This window comes from Cavia porcellus, unplaced genomic scaffold (genome assembly GCF_034190915.1).
Source record: "Cavia porcellus strain 051 isolate PalLab524CR breed Dunkin Hartley unplaced genomic scaffold, mCavPor4.1 scaffold_33, whole genome shotgun sequence".
NCBI classification, from domain to species: domain Eukaryota; kingdom Metazoa; phylum Chordata; class Mammalia; order Rodentia; family Caviidae; genus Cavia; species Cavia porcellus.
Window position 1 is genome coordinate 34,037,214 of NW_026947516.1, and position 22,853 is coordinate 34,060,066.

At 37.4% G+C, this 22,853-nt stretch overlaps 1 protein-coding gene across 49 annotated transcripts in view; it reads right to left on the reverse strand.

Moving 5' to 3' along the window:
• Positions 1-22,853, reverse strand: part of Tasl (TLR adaptor interacting with endolysosomal SLC15A4) — a 111,227-nt gene that overhangs the window by 69,733 nt on the left and 18,641 nt on the right. For all 49 annotated transcript variants that reach the window (XM_063242854.1, XM_063242848.1, XM_063242861.1 and 46 more), the window contains one exon: positions 18,902-19,055. The gene's annotated coding sequence lies outside the window, so the exon portion shown is untranslated. The remainder of the gene's footprint in view (positions 1-18,901; positions 19,056-22,853) is intronic.

Consider the following 22,853-nt stretch of genomic DNA (forward strand, 5'->3'; position numbering starts at 1 on the left):
GAATGAAGTTATTAATGACCTGAAGCTAGACATAAGCAGAATAGTTAGAGAAATGCTAAGCACCACCCAAGAAAAAACAGATGGTGGAATGGAAGAACAGAAATAAAGGGGAGAATTGTTTGATGGAGAAAATAGAGAAAACATAGAATACGTGAAGCAGGTTCAAAGAGATTACCAGGAAACTAAAAACTATCAAAAGCTGGCATAACAGCTTGAAAGAAACTAAGGACAGATTATCTGAATTGGAGGGCGGACTTGTAATATGGGAACATGAAATGAAAAACTTCTTTAAAATAACAAGAAAACAAACAGCAATAATACAAAGGCTAGAAGATGATAAGAGGATCTATAACCTAAGAATTAAGAACATAAAAGAAGAAGTAGGGACACAAACAAATGGACTACAAAAGCTATTCACAGAAATAATCCAAGAGAATTTCCCTAAATTAGAAAAAGGTAAAGATACTCAGATGTATGAGGCATACAGGACCCCAGCCACCTACAACCCAAACAGAGCTACACCTAGGCATATAATAATCAAAATTCCAGAAATCCAATATAAGAAGAAAATACTAAAAGCTGTCAGAGACAAGAAACAGATCACTTACAAGGGAACACCCATCAGAATTACAGTAGACTTCTTGGCACAAACCATCAAATCATGAAGAGCGTGGGGGGAAATAATTCAATCTTTGAAAGATAACAACCTCCAGCCAAGATTGATATATCCTGCACAACTGTCCCTAGAAATTGATGGAAAAACAAGGTGCTTCCAGGATAAAGAGGAACTAGGGGAATTTGCAACCACCAATTCAACTCTACAGAGAATACTGCAGGATATTCTAAAAAACGAAAATACCAAGACTTTAGAAACAATGGCAGAGAGGCCACAATGAATGGAGCAGAAAGCAAAATGAAGAAGACAGACTGTCAACTAATGACAGAAAAAGAGCTCAACAGAAATGAGGCAGAGAAGATTGGATGGTAGGAATAGCTATTTTGGAGAAAACAAGACATCATAATAGCTAGTGCTGATTTAGTCTCACCTTGCTTTGAAGTCTCATCAAGCTTTTATTCTTCTGTCTCCATCGGTCTTAACAGGTTGTATCTTATTGGATTTTATTATATGCGATAATATAAGCAAAAACTTTTATAGACAAGGAGATTATACAGAAACCATTGTTCATTTTCTGATAGTTGGTTCTAAATACCCTGTAATACTATCATTCTCTTGAGTAGTTTTACATTGTCTTGATATGTTTGGTGCTACAGTATACGAAGTTATACTCAAAGATTTCAAGGAAAGAGACATTATGGTAACTACTTTTATGTCAGGATGTCTTGTGGTGAAACACTATTTTGCTTAAATGGTTATGCTTTGACCTGCGCTGTTTTGTTGTTATGCCCCCTTTTATCTCAGTCTCTTTTTTTTTATTATTTACTTTTCTTATTTTTCTTTTTAATTAAGGGAAAAATAAAAAAATAGCAGGATACATTATAGAAACCCACTTTGATTTCCTATTAACTTGATTTGAAACCCTGTATAGCCCTCACCATCTTGCTTTGACTGATTTTCCTCTATTAAGCTTTGCTTGATAGTACCAAGTTCGAAAGTATAGGCAACAACTGTAAAGACAATAAGATTCATTATGATGCCCATTCAGGTTGACTTCTTTTAAGGCCCTGTAATGTCTCCAATGTTTTGGTTTTATTCTTTACTGTTTTGTTCAATTTTATTATAATGATTATATAGGCAATTCATTTAAGTTAGCAAGAGGCAATATGGTAACCATTGTTGCTCACCTAGTATTTTGTTTTTACATTATCTATTATGTTCATCCTTCTGATTTGACTGACTCTGTTCTGTTATGTCACATGTGGTTTTACTCTCTTCAAAAAAAGTAATAAGAACTGTGGGAGTAATAAAACCCAAAATGTGTAATTGTCATTCTACAAAAGAAAGGAAAAGAAAGTGCTCTAAAGAATATAACCGCATATATATTTAAGTGTATAAGATAGATAACCATATTACTGAGTTTTGCTGGATCATTGAACAAAACTGTTTCCAATCTCACTGTTTGAAAGTTCACTTTGTATGCTTTAATTTTGTAACCTGAACAACTATTTCTAGAATAGCAGTATGTAATCTATTAGCTGGTGATTTCCTATTGTTTAGTTTTTCTGAAATTCTGTATAACTTTCTGTACCCTATTTCTGTTTTTTTTTCTTTTTCTCCATAATAAAAAAAAACCAAAAAGAAATCTAAACTGGTGTTATTTTTCCAACATTCCCCTTGTCATCACCTTACAAGAGAAGTAATTTTAAAATAACTCAATTAGTTCTTTGTTTCTGCTGCTTCACTGTATATAAAATCCCCCTCTAGGGACCAGAGATTTAGCTCAGTGGCTTAAGCACTTGCTTGGCAAACACAAGGTCATGAGTTCAATCCCCAGCACCAAAAAAAAAAAAAAATCAACCTCTTAGCCAGGAGTGGTAACACACTCTAGTAATCCGGTACTCTAAGAGGCTGAGGCCAAAGGATATCAAATTCAAGCCCAGCATGGGCAACTTAGGCACTTTAAGTGAGACCCTGTCTCAAAATAAAAAATAAAGTAGTGGAGATATACCCCACTGTGAAGGCTCTGGGTTTGATTGAGGAGATTAGTGTATGGCAACGCCATCTGGGGAAGTAGGCATGATCTGTTAATTACAAGATCCTGGAAAAGGTACACAGAACAGTTCCCAAAGCCTTGCACATGGACTCCTCACAAGAACTCAAGCAGGTTTCCAATAGGATGCCTGGACCTGACCTCACTCTGACATGTGGGATCCTAGCATTGCCTCTCAGAAGAAGTTCTCACAGGTTGAAGAAGCTTTCACAGGTTTCCTCTAGATTTGGACAGCATAAAAGGATACAGATGCAAAGAAGAGCTTGATTTGGCTTTCCTCATGATAACCTGCCCTGTTTTCTCCAGAGTGTTCTTTTTTTGTTTTTGTGGTGGTTTATTTGGTACCAGGGGCTCGAACTCATGACGGCGCTTGCAAGGCAGGCACTTATGCCACTAAGCTAAATCCCCAGCCCTCTTCTATCTTGCTTTTTCCTCTTTCATTCAGCCCAAGCTTATTGTGCAGAGCCAGTTTTTCCTCTCACTCTTCATTTTTTACTTTTTCAAATAAACATTGCCACTGCTTTTTGCTTGTGTTGTTCAAGTCTTTGTTTAAAATGAGAAGAACCTGGAATCCAACTCCAAAAGGAGAGTTGAGCAATACAAAACCTGGCAACATTTACTTGGTGGGCCACTTTTAGAAGGATATACCCAATAACACCACTCAACTATACCTCCATCTCTTAGTGTGAAGTCTTTTAAATTAGTGCATATCAATTGTATAGAATATATACATATATACATATATATATATATATATATATATATATGTAGTAGGGGATTTTGTTTTGGAATATTTACATAACATAATACATATAACATACTTTACAATTAACAATGTTAATTGGTTCTATTTTATAGAATTGGGCAACACTGAATTTCATAAAACAGCAAGTGTGTCAATGTGTCAATGAGCTAAGTATAGGAGATGTGTGTGTATTACTAGGAATTGAATTTGAACCTCAGAATCTCTGGCTTTTTACTCTCCTGGTTAGCTACACCAAAATATTATTGGGTAGTCTATTCAATAAATTGTGCTGGAACTGTAGGATATCAGTATGAAAAAAAGGCAAATTTCAATCGATACTTTTGGAGTGTAACAAAAATCAACCAAAAATTCATCAGTCCTAAAGGTAAAACCTACATGTGTAACAGTTCTAGAAAAAATAAGAGAAATTCCCTTATGTGACATTACATTAGGGAGTAGTTTCTAAATATTACACCAAAATAAAGACACATAAAAGAAAAATAAATGATTACCCTTCATCCAAATTGATGTTCTGCTTTTTTTTTTTTAATTTTCTTTTTTTTTTGTCTTTTTTCGTTTTTATCGGTACCAGGGATCGAACTCAGGACTGCCTACTTGCAAGGCAGGCGCTTATGCTGCTGAGCTAAATCCCCAGCCCTGATGTTCTGCTTTTCAAAAAGCAGTTAATAGAATAGAAAAACAAGTCACAGACTGAAATAAACTATTTGGAAATAACTTACCTAATAAAGACCCAGAATGTATAAAAGAGTTCTCAAATATCGATACTCTAATGGGAAAACAAAAAACATGATTAAAATATAGCAAAAAATTTTGAATGCATACTTTACCAAAGATGACATGAATACCAAATAAACTCATAAAAAGATAATTTAACAAGCCAGATGTGGTGGCTCATGTCTGTAATTCCAGCACTTGGGAGGCTGAGGCAGGAGAATCATTGCGAGTTTGAGACCAGCCTGGGCTACAAAGTGAGCTTAAGGCCAGCCTGAACTGCATAGAGAGACCTTGCCTCAAAAAGACAAAAAAAAAAAAAACCTTAATGTCATTAAAGAAATGAAAATTAAAACCATAACGAACCATATACCTATTAGAATGTCTCAAACAGAGAATGTTTGAAACTAAACTGAACATATTGTTGGTGACAATGTAGAACAAATGAAATTCTGATATGTTTTTGGTGGAAATCAGAAATATAGTTTATTGAATAAATATATATCTACAATATGATTCAGTTTTTATGTTCCTATGTATGCATTTACTAAATGAAAAAGAAATCAAAGAATATATCCACACGAAGACTTCTATATAAATGTTCATAGTAGCTTTACTTGTTGATAGTGAATAATTATAAACAAACTGGATGTGATAGCACAAGCATGAAATCCTGAAACTGAGGCTGAGGCAGAAATATCACCACCAGTTTGAGGTCATCCTGGGCTACACAGTGAGTTCAAGGTCAGTCTGAACTACATGGTGAGATCCTGTCTACAAACAACAAAAAAGAAACAGAGATGAGGGTGTAGCTTAGCAGTTGAATGCTTCCCGCTTGCTACCATGCACAAGGCCCTGGCTTCAGCTCCCAGAACTGCAAACCAAACAAAATAAAACAAAGCAAAACAATGCTGGAAACTTCCCAAATGTCTAACAAGTGAATGAATTAAAATATTTTGGGGTATCATGCAATCAAATATTATAATTGATTATTATTAAATAATAAAAACAAATGCATAACAGGGACATAGAGGCAGGACTTGAAAATACTCAATGGATACTAAGAGCAAAATATAAACCAGGTTTGATGAACCACACCTATACTCCCAGAACTCTTGAAGGCTGAAACAGGGGTATTACAAATTAGAGCCTAGCCTGGGTAATTTAGAAACTTAGTGAGATCTTATCTTGAAGTACAAAATGCATAAAGAAAAGGAGGAAGGGAGGGAAGGACAAATGGAGGGAGGGGCTGGAGATACATCTCAGTGTGAAGGTCCTGGTTTAATACACAGTACTGGGGGTGAAACGCGGACAATAATATTTGTCATCTCTGGTTTCATTTTTTGGTTTGCTTTATTACCTGAAAACTCTGGGTCAATTTTTTTCTCAGCTCTACATATAAGCATGTTAATCGATTGGTGAGCATATAAAAGTCTGCATAAAGTTGATTAGACCTAAATTGCCATAAACCATTCCATCCTCCTTCAAGATTGAGGACAGTAAGAGATTTACAGGGCAATTGAACTACATTCACAAGTTTCCATTGCCTTAAACCTACAGTCACCTTGGATTCCAGCAGACTCTTAAGACTGACACTGCCCCAAGCAAAAACAATCTCACGGAGATTAAACTGACCTTTAAGCAATAAGAACTTCTCCCAGAGCTTCCTCACAAAAATAGAACTGAGATAATTAATGATCAACCAGACTCTAACTCTCCCCAGCCAAAATACAAAAGCAAGTCTCATTTTGTGAGTAGGACAGTCTGCACCTCTTCTTCATCAGAGTGTGCCCCTTGGTAGTTCAGGCATACGTAAGTCCTTTCTCTATCTTCTCTTTCCTTTGTTACAGGGCTAGCTTGATCTTTGTTACCTCCCTAAATTAAAATCCCTTATCATTTTCTTATTTCCCAGTTAAGGCTTCCAAATTCATGCCCTTTTCTAATTTCCATTGTCACTGAAAAAGACCTGCACAAGGCGATGACAAAGGGGATGGATCTCAAAATCATTTTTTACTGTGAAAAAAATGTCAAGCAAAAATGAATAATTACTATGATGCCATTTAAATGAAATTCTAGAATAGACTAATCAATAGTGTTATAACCTAAGGCCCCCTAACTATAAGGTCGGTTCTGTATAAGCCCACCTGCTGCTTCCCCTCCCCTTCTCCCTTCAAATCTAACTAGGTTAAGTTTTAACTTCCTAAAGGCCATAAAACAAAGGCCTGAGGTAATAGCTCCTGACAACCCGGGTCTTCCCTACCCGGTAGCCGTCACAAACTGTGTTAATTGCATTAGATTGTATTAGATTGTACATTCTTCACAAAAATATCTTTGTTTGTATCATAGCAATACCTGTACTTGGCCTTACTGTAAATGTGTGTTTCCCTTTCCCTCTGGGCAAAGGATTGATATGTTAATCAATGCTCTCCTCTGTAAAGAATTGTAAAATCTTACCTAATTGATATGTTAACCATTGTTGCCTTCTACAAATAGAACAATTGTGGTGCTAGGTAAGGTAACTAAGGTTGTTAATTGCTGTTAGACTTCTCTATTCTTTGCTAAGAAAAACAAGATTTCTTCTTATCTAAACTTGCTAGTATGCAGGGAGACTTGCAATTGCCATTTCTGCTTTGTAGTGCGTCACACCCCCACCCCCTCCTTACATTGTGTGACCAGCAGCTGATTGTGGATTTACAAGATAAAAAGACCTGACTTTTAGCTGTGAGGTGCACAGTCTCCAAATTGGCTCCTGGAGACTTGTCACCAGGTCTGGATTTTACCTAATAAAGCCTTTGCTTCCCAAATTTTAATCTCCTGGCTTCTCAAGGTGATCCATACCTCATCCCTAAGGATTATACTTAAGGGTGTGGTTACATTTGTTTCACCTTGGGTTTTTATCTTCTGTCCCACAGCATGAGGTGTATGTCTCCCCCAAGGTCACAAGATATTTGGTCCTCTGTGTTGCCTTCCTCAAGGGCCTAGCACTGTCTGAATGCCTATAATATTTCTAACTAGCTCAGTTGCCTGTAAACACTAGTAGCTTGTTTTATTCTTGAAAGTTTCAGATTTCTAAAATTCTTAAGTTTAAAAACTCGGAAATACCCACATCACATCTCAACCAGGGAGATTTCAATCTTTAGGAACAGTCTATCAGATAGCATGGCATGTTTTGTAATGTGAATTTCAGTTAAGAGAAGGCAAAAAAAATTTTTTTTCTATCGTTACTGGGAATCGAACTCATGACTGCCTGCTTGCAAGGCAGGCGCTTATTCCGCTGAGCTAAACCTCCAGCCCCCAAAAATTCTTAAAACGAGTAAAGCCAAGGAATAAAAGATGTCTCTTATACACCTTTGTCTTTTGCCTCTGGTTAACATGGCTATGAAAGAAATTTAATTTTGGGGAAGATGTACTTGATTTTATTCTCTCTCTCTCCCTCCCTCCCTCTCCCCTTCCCCCCTCCCTCTCCCCCTCCCCTTCCTTCTCCCTGTCTCGCTTGCTGTGTACTTCAGGTTGACCCTGAACTCACATTGTACTCCAGGGTGGCCTCAAACTCAGTGATTCTCATGCTTTGGCCTCAATTGGGTTGGGATTATAGGCAATCACCACCACACCCAGCTGTCTATATTTGATTTTAAATTCTCTAGATTGGTGGACCTGGTAGTGCACACCTATAATCCAACCTGGACTAATTGGTGAGCTCAAGGACAGTTTCAATATAGTGAAATACTATCTCAAAAATAAATAAATTCTTTAGATCAACCAGAGCCCTTCACTTTTCAAGTCCTCCTTCCACCTGAGCCCCTTCCCACTGCAGTGACCACCAGGCTCTAAGCCTGTCTGTCTTGGAGTAGAACTGGAACGTGGAAACAGGATATTGAAATTAGGAGTCCCTGCACTACCAAATCTGCAAAGCGTCAAAAGAGACCACTTGATACAGTAGAGGTAGGTCAGAAAAAAAAATAAAGATAGGCAGAAATTCCAGACATGGTGGTACATGCCAGTAATTCCAGAAATCAGGAGGCTGATGCAGAAGGATCACTGTTTGAGGCCATCCTGGGCTACATAATAAGTTCAAGTAAACTACATACCAAGACCCTGCCTCAAAAGAATAAAGGAGGACCGATTTATTTATTTATTTACTTGTCTTTTTTGAGACAGGGTCTCACTATGCAATTCAAACTGGCCATGAGCTCACTGTGTAGCCCAGGCTGGTCTCAAACTTGCAATGATCCTCCTGCCCCAACCTCCTAAGTGCTGAGATTACAGGCATGTGCTACCACACCCAGCTAAAGGTTTATTTTTAAAGAGAAAAAAATAGAGGGGCTGGGGATTTAGCTTAGCGGCATAAGTGCCTGCTTTGCAAGCAGGCAGTTGTGAGTTCGATCCCTGGTACTGATAAAAATGAAAAAGACCAAAAAGAGAGAGAGAGAGAGAGAGAGAGAGAGAGAGAGAGAGAGAGAGAGAGAGAAATAGAACAAAATTTTAAAACAAGATATTATGAGAGTAATGATGGTTAATATATTGCATATTGTTACTTTAAATTAGTCACTCAGAATATAAGATATAGGCATTTAATTGTCCAAACAATATTGGTAAAAACAAAAAGGTTTATTTTGGCTAACAAACAGTTCACAGAGATTTCAGTCCACAGTCAACTGGCTCCACGGCAGGATAGCATGGCAGAGGGAGAAACAGTCCATGGGAGAACAGCAAACTGTGGAGCAGCAGCAAGCCTCTCTTTCTCCTTTATCCTACACAAGCTACAAACATTTTGGGTGGTGCCCTTCACATCCAGGATGGGTCGACCCGTTACCCACACACAGAACTATGATAAATTAGTGAACTAATCCAGTTCCACATAGTCCTTAATTCTAGTACACAACCTAGAACCAGCCACATCTGAAAATCCCCACCTATGAATATAGTGAGGCTTTTGGGGGATATCTAGATATAGGGCATGTATCAAGTTTAATGATACAGAAAGAGGGGATGGGAGGTCAATGTTTTAAGATGCACAGAGATCAAGTTTATTTAAAAGATACAAAGGCTTCTTGCTTACTTTCTTAGTAAAAGATATAAAGGAAAAGAAGCAAAGCTCTTGCTAGCCAGGAAGGGGTTCTGAGTAGGACACCTACAAGGGCTCTTTGGGAGCTTTTAAGCATTTTAGAAGTGATCTTAGGCCACTGTATAAGCAATGCAATATCTACCCTATAGGACGCTACATACTTTTCAGAGTCTATTCTATGCAGTGTTCATGCAATGCTCATGCAAAGCCCATACATCCTTGAGCCAACATTCTGCCTGACTGTGGTCTGAGGAGGTCCTAGACAGCCAAAAGACACCTGGCAGATATTTTTGCATAATCCCTGAAGGGTCATGACTCAGTAGGGCTCATTTTCAGCTCCCTAATTACATTTTAGGGGTGCTGTCCTGCCTAATAAAATCCTAACTACTGTCTCATTGATTTCTGTTACATTAAGATACAGAAACAGATTCAAAGAGTTCAAAAATATTTGTAAGCAGACCTCTTGGTTCAACCACCTTAAAAAATAAATAGAGTGTCCCTGTGCCTTTCTTCTGTAAAACGGGCCTGTTTCATTTGGCCAGAGTTTGGGGATTTTTTTGTTTGTTTTTGCAGTACTGGGACTGAACTCAGGGTCTTTGCATTGAACTACTTTCCTTTTATTTTTTATTTTAAGACAGGGTCTTGCTAAATTACTAAATTGCCTTCGCTGGGCTCATACTTGTGATCTTCTTGCTTCAATATTCCAGACTTTTGAAGTTTCAGGGTAGGGCAACCTTGTACCTGTATATTGAGCCATTATCTTTCTACCTGTGCATGGATCATCATTTTTCTCTTGTACATTAATCCTGATATTTTCACAGATTCCCAAATCTGACCAATTTTTACTCTTCCAAAATACATACATTCTCTCAGTGCCATTAACAGACCATACTATGCCTCTCTCTTGAAGGCTTCCACAATTTTCTTTAATTCTGTCTTTCTCTAATTCTGTCTAGTAAAACCTTTGTGTGTCTCTTACTGACACGTCCTGAAGTTCTTTTCTGTGACAAGAGTCAAAATACTGGCTGACTGAGTTGAGATCACTATCTGCTCTTCAGGGAATTTTGTGAACCTCATCCAATGACACTGTAACATGATTATTTCTATGAGAGGATTTGGCAAACACTTAAGAAAGGCCTTAACCCCCTCTCTACACCACAGAGGGAGAGAAATAACAGTGAAATAGCATGAGATGCATATGAATATAAATTCAATCTGGAAAGAAAAAACACAAAGAGAAAATTTAATATAAGCAATGATAATTATAATATGAGCTTAGAGTAATATGGAATATGAAGAATACAGGAATATCAAATATAAAACCAACCACAAACTGAGTGTGGTGGTACATACTTGTAATTGCAGCATCTGGGAGGCTTAGGCAGGAGGATTACTAAGAGTTTAAGGACAGCCTGTGCTACATAGTGAGTGCAGGGCCCACTAGAGGTACATAGTGAGCCCTTGCCTCAAAAAAAGCAAACCAAGCCATAGACCTCCAAGAGCGGGTTCCTAAGAAAGATTACTTTTCCCCCAGACCTGAGGCTGAGACCTTGTTGGGAAGTTATGGTCATGACTCGCTGGTTGACAGAGATGTTGTCAGTTGTGGTACATTGCAACAGAATTTGCTGGTGCTGGGTGAAATTTGTGAGAGTCCACTGACTTGGACCAAGCTCCTGCACTAGGCTCTAACAGAACAACCTAAAATGGAATCATTCATGCAAGGGATCTATTTCACAAAACTGGAACCTAACCTGTTTACTTATAAAATCAGATATTATGAGAATCCCACAGGGAGATGATATCCAAATCTCTATACAGGCTAAAACAAAACCAAAAAGAAAAAACACAAGATGTTCACAGTTACCAATCAAACGAGGCCCAAGAAACCTGAGCAAGAGTAGTAAGGTAGCTCCTCTGTTTTAACTCATACAAGGAAATTAACCTAAAGTAACCTATTGTAAACCAATGTGCTTTTTTTGCACTATGCTGTTTTGCTGTTTTCTAGTCTCTTGTCAGCCTATCAATGAAAACTGACTGTTCTGCCCTGCACAGTGGAGTTCATGGCTGTTTTGTAGATCAGATGTTGCCTGTTTCAGGGATTGCTAATAAAAGCCAATTACATCTTTCTCAATCTCCAGGACCAGGACCAGGGATTCAACCATGGGCACTCCACCACTGAGTAATAGCCCAGATTATTTTCCCCTGGTACTAAGGATTGAACCTAAGGCCTTTTCTCTGAGCTACTTGCCCAGCTCCACTCCTTTTTTCATTTTGTTTTGAGATGGGGTCTTCCTAAATTGCTAAATTGCTTGCATAGGGCTCAAACTTATGATCCTCCTGCTTCACCCTCCCAGTACAAGAAATTACAGGCCTGTGCTAACATGTCCATTTATTTATCTTGAGACACAGTCTTTCTAAATGTCCCAGAGTAGCCAGGAACTTGTGGTCATCCACCTCAGTCTCTGAAGTAGTGATGAGTAAGTGGGGTTACATGCATGTGCCACCACGCCGGCAAAGGTCAACTAGATCATTCAATTTCACTGTCCCACAAGCTGGGGAAGTATTGGAGAGGGCTACATAGCATAATGTTGGTGAATGGATACACTGTTATTATTAGATAAGAGAGAAGAAATTCTGTTGCTCTGTTACAAAATAAAATGATTAGGCTGGGGATACTGTTCAGTGGCACAGCGTCTGCCTGGCAAGCATGAGGTTGTGAGTTCGACTCTCAGTACATCCAAAAATAAAAATAAGATAGTTACAGCAAACAAAAATGTATATTTAAAATAGCTAGAAGAGAAATGGTGTACATGTGTGGGTTTTCTGGTGCTGAGGATTGAACTCAGATCCTTAACCATACTAAGCATGTGCTGTACCTATAAATTACACCTCTAGCCAGGGATTTAGCTCAGTGGCATAACTGCCTGCCTGGTAAGCACTAGGTCATGAGTTCAATCCATCGTACCAAAAATAAATAAATAAATAAATAAATAAGTAAATAAACTATACCGCTAGTCCCTACAAGAGAAGATTTTATATGTTCTCACTACAAAGAAATGATAAATATTTAAGGCAATTAGAGATACTAATCTGATCAGTTCACAATGTGTGTATGTTTCAAAATATCATGTTGCACTCAAGAAATTATAGAATCATAATGTGTGAATCAAAAACATTTTAAATCATAAATTTGTTGAATTTTCATTCTTTTGACACTAAAAAAACACCTTTTGTAACTTGTTGAAGGTAGAACTCTAACCTCATTGCAGGAAGCTGAGAGGCACTCTGCTATACCATTGTCAAATGAAGCTTCAGGGCACTCCATACTGCAGTCGGCCCTGTTCTGTGGAAACAGGGTGCTGCTTAAACTACCATGGGGCAGTTTCTTACCATTTCACAACATTTATTTAAGATTTTGTGTCTTATTAACTCTTTCGGTTTCTTACACTAGGGAGACTATACAGTATTTATACATGTGAGTTTGATTTATTTCACTTATGAGTATGATCTCAATGCATCCATTTATTTATAAAAGCCTCAATGTGATTCTTCTTTATAGTTGAGTAGTACTCCATTGTATAAAAATAACATATCTACTCAAAGGGGAAAAAACAACTCAGATAGGGAAAAGGAGAAAAGGAAGGAAAAGAAAAAAGATATAAATTGATATATATACACTTAAGATAGCTAAAATGATTGTACAGCTAATTCTACTAGTCCTTGGAATAAAACAGTTGACATTCACAGAATTGGATCAATTCTGCAGGTTTACATCTGGTAATCTAAATAACTCTTTTGAAGATAACTCTGCAAAATAACCTTAGTTATGTTCCTACCACTTTGTTTTGAAAGCATATATTATTATTTTGGCCTTTTTGTTATTATTTATTTGTCTCTGTTTTTCTTGTACTTTGCTATATTTTATTTTTCCCTCTAATACAGAAAAGATAGATGTACATGTATAGGCTTATACACGCCTAGAATTTCTTCTAAAGAATATACAAGAATTGATTTTACTGTGTGTAATGGTATAAACAGCTACTTTTAAGAAAAGGAGTCAGAGGACCAGGGGTTTAGCTCAGCAGTGTAAGTGCCTGCTTGGCAAATGTAAGGCTGTGAGTTTGATCCCGAGTATCAAAAAAGTAAAAAAGAAAAGAAAAGAATACATAATGGTAGCTGCTACTGATTTTCTGCCATCTTTTGAAATCGAATAATGTTTTCTTTGTTTTGATTGATATTTATCTGTTTTCTATTATTTGATTTCAATACTTGTGAAGGTATGTACAGCTATTTTGAAGAGAACAAGAGACATTATGGTAGCTACTGTTGATTGTCCTATTGTCTGGTTTTGAAGGCTGGTAATGCTTTCATTATTTTGATCAGTTTTATACTATTTTGCTTTTTTTAAATTCAACCTGTGTGAAAATATGGACATCTATTTTGAGGAGAACAGGAGACATTGTGGCAGCCATGTTTGATTTCCTGTTGTCTTGTTTTGAAATCCTGTGTTGCTTACATTGTTTTGTTCTGATCTGCTTTGTTCTGTTGTTTTATTCACTTTAAAAAAATAACCACTGGGGAAGCCCAGAGCCCTGCCTCAGCCTAAGTAAACACATCAGAGCTTGAAATGAAATCCTTTCGTTCTGTAATGTCTTTCTAGCACATTCTACTGACAAAGTTTAAGATGATGCAGTTGCTAAAAGAAACCTATTTAAAGAACTCAGATCATTGGGAAATGTTCACATGGGATGTCTCTCACATATATAAGGCTCTTACGTATACAAAATAGCTGAGTGGTGGATTTCCTCAGCCCTCCATCCATAAGATCAACTACTAGTTATCTGCAGTTGAGAACAGCTTTGTATTTGCTCTGGTTCCTGTGCCTATTCTGTTCAGAAAACCATGGTGGATTATGCAGGATGAAATATCCCCATTCCCCAGGATCTTCAAGTATAGTACTGGCTATACTTATGATGTGGGATAGTAGGCACCAAGGGGCACTTACCCAGGGATGATGGCTTAAACAGACTAACAGTACAGGCATATCCCTAGCTCACCCTTTTCCAAAAAGAGTAATTTAAACAGCACTTATAATACTAATAAACGATTTTGCAAAGTGTGCATTACTACATGCTTTAAGTGTTTTTTACTACTTTACATCTTATATGAATCTTATATGAATACTATTGTCAGCAAAGTCCCAAGCTCTTATGATGAGAACAGCCGAGTTCATCTCAGGAAAGCCAGTGTGACAAGCTTCTTCAGGAAACTGAACAGCACATCACATTCCCCTCTGGATCCAGAAAGTGATGCTCAAAGTAAAGACCAGAGCTCCCCCAAAGTGAACTGCAGCCCTTCTCAGCGATGAGATCCGGAAAGCCTCTGACAATGAGAATAGCTGAGTTTGTATTAGGAAAGAAGCTCAAAGAGCTCCTCCAGGAAAACAAACCACAACGGGAGAACCAACAACACCACACATTTATTTTCAGTTTTTTATGTTGTTGCCAAGGATCCTCAGGTGAGCCATTCATACCCAGCACCATACTGATTCAGTTCAGCTGGGTGTTAAAAATTGCCCACCATCCGTCAATCCACCACAAATACATTTTTTAGTTAGTTCTGTGAGTGTAGATGGTTTGTGCTGTCATCCATAAGGGCTTTGTGTTTTTCTTCTTGATACTCAAAAAAATTCAAGTGTGATATATAGTCATTTATTCTGTAAATGACTGCTTTACAGCCAATTTCACTGTTAAGATCATTTGGCATAATAACTCAGTATTCATAGTACTTCCTACCATGTTCTATTTAATAACAACAATGACTGTGGTAGGTACTGTTTTCACCCATATTTGTTTTATTGTTTTATTTATTTATTTATTTATTACTTTGTCTTTTTGAGACAGGGTTTCACTATGCAATTCAGGATGGCCTTGGACTCACTTTGTAGCCCAGGTTGCTCTCAAACTTGCAAATGATTCTCCTGCCTCAGCCTCCCAAGTGCTGGGATTCCAGGAGTGTGCCACCACACGTAGCTTCACCCACATGTTATGTAGATGGTGAAGTGATGCAAGGAGAGTCTAAGTAACTTGCTCCAGGCCAAAGCAGTAGACAACTAAACTGGATTTGAACTTAGGTAGTCTGACTCAAGTGTTTGCTTAACACTAAGATACTAATTGTTCCACATTAGGATTTTTCAGTTACCATTCCTTCAATTTAAGTGTAATTCAGATAATTCCCACCAAACAGGTGATTTTCTCATAAGTCATTCAGTTGATCAATTATAACCTTAGATTTAAATTATCAAGTTCACTTACTTAAGTAATTGTTTTTCTTGGTATTGACTTGGGTTTTCATAACTGCCTCTTAATTATCAAAGAACAATTAATAAATCCATTAAATAGTGCCCAACAAAGACAAAATACACCCCAAACTAGTTCTTTATTAACTTAGTATAGAAATCTCTGCAAGTTAGAACACTGGCTGACCTTTGATGCCTGGTATAAAATACAAAACAAGACACAGATTTTTCACATTGTCATAACTTTGAAGTGGCTTCGCTAAACCACCTTCATTAAATGGAGACTGAAACAGATTTTTTTTTTACTTAAAACAAATATTTAACAGAAATATAAACAGAGCAATGACATGATTTCTCAACATGTTCTTTCTCACTAAAGGATATTTAACTAGGGTTTTTTTTTTCTGTTTAACTAGTTTTGATTTGTAGTTAGGATAAACATGTTGCAACCTTAAAATTTCCAATAGTAAAGACACATAGACAAAAAAGATAAACCACATAATTTATTTAGAAAAGAAAAAACATACTATCATTTAATTTCTAATACTAAAGATACTTTTTTGTTTTGCCAGGTGTGATGCCACACACTTGTAATCCTAGCACTCTATGAGGCTGAGGCAGGAAGAATACAATTTCAAGCTCAGCTTGGGAAATTTAATAACTTAATCAAGCCCTGTCTCAAAATAAAATAAAATAAAATAAAATAAAATAAAATAAAATAAAATAAAGGACTAGTGATGTAGCTCAGTGAAAAGGCCCTGGGTTAAATCCTAAGTATAAAAATATACTGTATTATATATATATATATATACACACAATATATATATATATATTTTCCATTAACTCAGAAAATATGGCATTATAAAAGTCTTGGGGGTTGGGCTGGGGATGCTGACTTTCCTTGGATTTTGTTTTTTGGTGCCAGGGTTCCTTGAACTTTAACAAAACAAAAATTTTCATCTTTCAGTTGATGTGCTCTTTTTTCTGAATTCTGAAGTTCACTGTCAAGTTAATGATTGGATTTAAGCAAAGGAAAAAGAGGTGTGTAGTTTATGAACAGCTGCTTAAGAAGATATTATGGTTCTTTGTTGTACATTTCACAACCAGTTACATAATCTTTACCGGATATATCATCAGCAGTAGCCACTTACTCAAATAACATATGCTAAGTACACAAGGATACTTGGCTTCTTAGTTTCTGTGATTTGAAGTGGGCTTCATTACCATTTGTCATTCCACTTGGTGGGTAGAAGGGGAAGAGAAGGGAGAGGGGGGAGCAGGGATGACAGAAATGTTCTTATAGGTTGGCTGGGAGAGTCATGAATATGTTCCCTGTTTATCCCCCTAATCTGACATCCACACCCACATTACATAGGGACCCCCCACACAGATGAAAGAAGCTTTATATTGCATTGAAAATGACACAATAATGGTGTGATTTTGGCTCTCTTTCCCTGTGCTTACAGGCTCAAAGCCAGGTGTAATTTCCACTTCCTTTACCACAACATTTTCTCACCTCTTTTCCTTGGTTCTCTTGATACTTTTTTCTTAAGAACCGACCATTTATAGAGGTCATTGCCTGGTTTTTTTGTTGTTCCCTTTTAAACTAGGTGAAAATTACATGACCTTTGTCAAGGTACTGTTTGCTGAGAACTTGCTGGGGGATCACGCCTTTACCAAATACCAGGTAGACAAAACACAGTAAATGCACTCCCTACTGAGATGCTGTAAACTTGTCATTTGTCATCCTAGAGGAATTCTCCCCTCTGACCAGCTGCCTTAGCCCTGAAATTTCGCCTATTCCTCTAAGATACAACAAACTAGAATTCTGTCTCACTTTAAAGAGTACAAATTCTGGAATTGAAAGTTCAAACTAGCACTTAAGTTCTGGCTTAATTCCCCTGTGGATAGCTCGCACTTGTTCATGATTTAATTGCTCCTATTTTGATTCCTGCTAGATCCACTTCAGAGGATGACTTTTCTACTTCATTTTCAAATTTTGGGTTGAATATTACTGATGGCATGAAGTCCAGAGTAAAGATAAAAGTTTGAAGTAGGGCTGGGGATTTAGCTCAGTGGCTCAAGTGCTTGCCTGGTAATTTGATTCCTGGTACCAAAAAAAAAAAAAAAAAAAAAAAAAGGAGAAGAAGAAGAAAAAGAAGAAACTTACATTTGAGCTCTTAGAGAATAACTGACATCAATTTCTCTTGTTAGCCCCAAATTATTACATACTCTTAAATTTTGCATTATATTTCTGTTTCAAGCCACTATACATTCTACTTTATTTTCCTACCTAAACCTCCAGAGTAAAGATTATATCTGTCTTTGTGTATATCACACACACACATCTCAAATAAGTGTTGCTAATGCATACAATTTTTCAGTTAAGACTGATGAGAAGTGTACTGTATCAGGAGAGTTGTAAGATATTCTCAAAATGTTAGGAACAAGGTTAGGAACAAAGCTGCACATCTGTAATCCCAGCTACTCAGGAAGCTGAAGCAAGAGGATCATAAGATTAAGATCAACCTGCCAGGCATGGTGGCTCATGCCTGTAATCCCAGCACTCAAGAGGCTGAGGCAGGAGGATCATTGCAAATTCAAGACCAGCCTAGGCTACAAAGTGAGCTCAAGGCCAGCCTGAACTGCATAGAGAGACCCTGTCTCAAAAAGGCAAACACAAAAAAAATAAGATCAATCTGGGCAATTGAGACTCAAAAAATAAATGAATAAAAAGGACTGGGGATGTACCTCAGTATTAGAGTGCCCTTGGGTTTGATATCTAGTACTACCAACAAAAAGTGGTGTGCCAACAGAGTACTTGATCTCCAGCAGAAGACTCCTCATCTTTTAAAGCTGTAATGTAGTGTATGAAGAACTCTTTACAAGGGCAAAAGCAATGATACAGAATCAGGGACAGGAAATACATCTCACATAAAGAAGAGGAAAGGAGCTAGGTGTGGTGGCGTACTACTGTAATCCCAGCACTCAGGAGGCTGAGGCAGGTGGACCGTTGCAATTTCAAGACCAGCTTGGGCTACAAAGTGAGCCTAAGGCCAGCCTGAACTGCATAGTGACATCCTGTCTCAAAAAGACAAAAAAAAAAAAAAAAGAAGAAAAGGGAAGGAACAAAGGAATTAGGCAGTCAGGAGTCCCATTACTTCCCAGATTCAACTCAAATATAAAACTTGACTAGCATAATGGTTTTTCCTTCAAACTAGGTAATACTTCACATTGAGAATATAATGCCACATTTGACCTCACAAGATGAATTATCAGCATCAATACTGTATCAGTTAAGGTTCACTAGAGGAATAAAATGTATACACACACACACACACACACACACACACATATATACATACACACCTGATTTACAAGGTAGGACTTACATGGCCACCAGCAGAGCCTGATGTGGAAGAATGCAAAACAGCTGTTTTTGTGCTGGAAATCAGAAAGCTTCAGTTACAATTAGAAAGCCATGGAGCTCACTGCAGTGTCTGGTTCAGGTCCATATTAGAAAGCTGAAGAGTCTTCTCTGGAATCCTGGAAACAGAAATCCAAGGTGATGATGAAAACCTGAGCTCCTCCAAAGAAACAGAACTGAGACTTCCTACTTCTCTCCATTTTTATTTTATCTATGCCACACCCAGGATAATTTTTCCATTTTCAGTAAGTCAATCATCTAAACACACCCAGGACTGTGCTCAACCAAACACTTAGGTATTTCTTATTCAAGTATTCAGTTAACTATCACAGAGCTCCCCTGGTTTATATTGGAAGCACCCACACAATGACCTGGAAATAGTGATTGTGTGGTAGACAGAATAATGGTTCTTCACATGTTCACATTCTAGGGCCCAAAAACTGAATATGTATCCTTACATGGAAACAAGAAATTAAGGTTTCATATTAAAATAATAAAATATCACTCAAGAAAATGTATAGAAAAAAAAGATAAAATAATCTTACTATAGGGACACACACACACACACACACACACACACACACACACACATATATATGAAAGAGTTTTGGCCCAGGCCGGTCACTGTAGCTGGAAAAGCCTCATTCGGGACCAAGGAGGTCCTATCTCCCTCACCCCCTAGGAATTTAACTATGGCGCCAAAAGAATACCAATGGGCTACTTGTGCATCCCTAATGCCCCTCAGACACTACCCCCTACCTAAGTTATATGTATGCCCCCACTCCACATGTTCCACGGAGAGATCGCCGCCCCCAGGGGGTGATGCTGCACCCCAGAGGATCCGGGGTGTCTCTCTCCGCATTCTCAATATAAAGGTCATTTATATTTCATACTTCTTATCTTTTCAGCCATCGCCAGTCCCCCACAGTTCTATCAATATACATACACAAAAGACAGCTAAGATAATTATACTACTGATTTCTCTTAGTTCATCGAATAAAATGGTTTGTGCTTATTTTGATCAATTATGCATGCTTACATCATATAATCTGAACAATATATTAACCTCTATCAATTTCCTTTTATCTTGTTTTTGAAATTGTTTTTATTGTTTTTCCCTTTAAAATAATATAATTTTAAAAACATAAAATTCTTGATTGCTGCAAGTTTGAGGCACGGTTGGGCTACACAGTGAGATCAAGGCAAGACTGAGCTACACAGAAAGACCCTGTCTCAAAAAACAAACAAGAAAACAAAAGCAAATGCCACGTCACATGAATTGGCATGTGGCAATCACACCTGTGGCATGTGGCAATTACACCTGTAATCCCAGCACTCGGGAGGCTGAAGCAGGAGGATAGCCATGAGTTCAAGGTCAACCTGGGATACAGGGAAAGTTCAAGGCCTGCCTGAACTCCATAACAAGACCCTGCCTCAAAAAATTATTTTTTTTAGTGGAGAAATACACAGAAGTAAATATACAGAAAAATATAAAATCAAATAATAAACAAAGGGCTGAGGATTTAGCTCACTGTTACAACACCTGCCTAGCAAGCATGAAGTCCTGAGTTTGATTCCCACTTGCCCTCTCCTCCACATCCCCCCCAAAAAACAAATGGAAAACACTGGCCCCTGACTCCACAACCTACATAATGTTTGTTGATGATTTTATCTATTTACTTTATTAAATTCTGCACCAGGGATTGAAACGAAGGCATTTGCACTGAGCTATACTCCCAGCCCTTAGGACCAAAAATAAATCAAAAAACAACTTTTTAAAAGACAGGATCATGAGCCAGGTGTGGTGGCTCATGCCTGTAAATCCCAGCACTTGGGAGGCTGACATAGGAGGTTCATTGCAAGTTCAAGACCAGCCTGAACTACAAAGTGAGCTCAAGGCCCGCCTGAACTGATCAAAAAAGACAGGATCACACTAAGTTTCTAAAACGGTTAGACTCCGAATTATGATTTTCCTACCTCAGCCACTCAATTTTTTGAGGACAATTTTTAAATCTTAGCAATAAATGTGAATGTGTAGAAAATCCATGCTCTACACATTGGTACAAGGTGTTAAATGAGCCAGACATGAGGATCTGAAGTTCAAGCCCAGCTTGATAAGTTTAGAAATATGTCCCACAAAAAAGAAGAAAGAGAGGAAGGAGGAGGGGTGTGGAACATTGAGGAAAGGAGGAGAAGGTAGCAACAGAATCTAGAGAGCTACTAAAGGGCCTGGTTTCAATCCATGGTACTGCAAATGAAGAAATGGATTTAAAAATAAATAAATAAATACATAAATACATAAATAAATAAGCTATTAAGTGAAGGCTTACCTGTTTTCTTCTTCTATACCTCTCTTTCCAAAGGCAGCAGCTGCTCAAAGTTGGTTGCCTTTTCTTGTAGAATTTATACTTGCATATACTCATGCTTAGTTGTTTGTCCTCTCTAAAAAATCATGCTGGAGTTTAACTGTCATTCTAACAGTATTAGAAGGAGAAATTGTTTTGGATTTTTTTTTCTTGATACTTGGAATCGAACTTAGGACCTCATGGTTGCCAGGCAGGTGTTATGCCCCTGAGCTACATCCCAGGCCCTCTAGAAGGTAAAACTGATAAGCAGTAATTAGAAGCTTTTTGTAGGACAGATATAAGAGAATCAAAAGTTTAAATCTTGCCTTGGTAATTTAGCAATTACAAGACCTTGTTTCAAAATTAAAAAAAAAAAATTAAAGGGCTGGAGATGTAGCCCAGTACAAAGCCTTTGGATTCAATCCCCAGTCCCTATTTTTACTGGGGGTATAGTATTCCACCTAAGGGATATTCCAAAATTTATACAAGTAGTCTCCAATTATCAATGCCTTAGTCATTCCTTTTTCCACTATAAAAAAGTTATAATGAATTATCTTTTGGGACATACCTTAAAGAACACTGGCAAATATATCTCTAAATTAAATTCTTATCAGTGGGATTTCCAGATAAATACAGGACTAAATGATCAGTAGCTAGTATCAAATTGTTCTTCAGAAATTAGTCATTTCATTTTTCCTGTTAATAGACTGCCCTTCCAATAAACTATGAGAATTCTGTTTGCTCACTCTCATTATTACTAGATATCATAATAAATATTTAAATTTATTATTAATGTTTACGGGTGAGGCATAACAGAGTCTCTTCTAGTAAAAAATGTTCAGGGCCAATACCAAACTATGTATTCTATTTATTTCACTTAGTATTACTTTGCATATTTATTTCCAAATAGTTAAGTGATTCTAACATTTGTCTTTTCTAAGGGAAATATCAATCTATTGCCTAAACATGTTACAATTTGCCCAGTAATTTCTCCACCATGGTATTTCAAATGCCTTCCAATTTTAACTGGAATATGATATGCAAATGTAAATGTACAAATGAGTATGCCTTTTTCTCTGTTGAAGTGTTTCATTTGTAAATACTGCTCACTTTCTGTCAGCAATGTGGAAAAATTATTTTTCATCCAAAACCCTGTCAACAATGACTCAAATTGATGTATAGTTCCTAATTAAGCACATTATAATTAAGATACCTCACAGTTGTTCTCATTAATGAAACTGAAAATTCTTAATGTTGGGAGGGAAAGGGTCTTGCTAAGTTTCTAACTTACTCAGACTGTGGTAAAATTTGCAGTCTTCCTGTTAACACACTGGGAGTGTTAACATCCTAAACACTGAAACTGAACAGGACACCCAAGAGTTGCAGCAGGATCAAGGATTTATTTGAAAGAGAAAAACAAGTGCTGGATGTAGTGGTACACACCTGTAATCTCAGCTTTTGGGAGGCTGGGGCAAGATGATCACCGAGAGTCTGAGCTCCAGGCCAGCCTGAACCACACAGTGAGACACTATCTCAAGAAAGAGATAAAGAGATGGACAGATAGGCAAACAG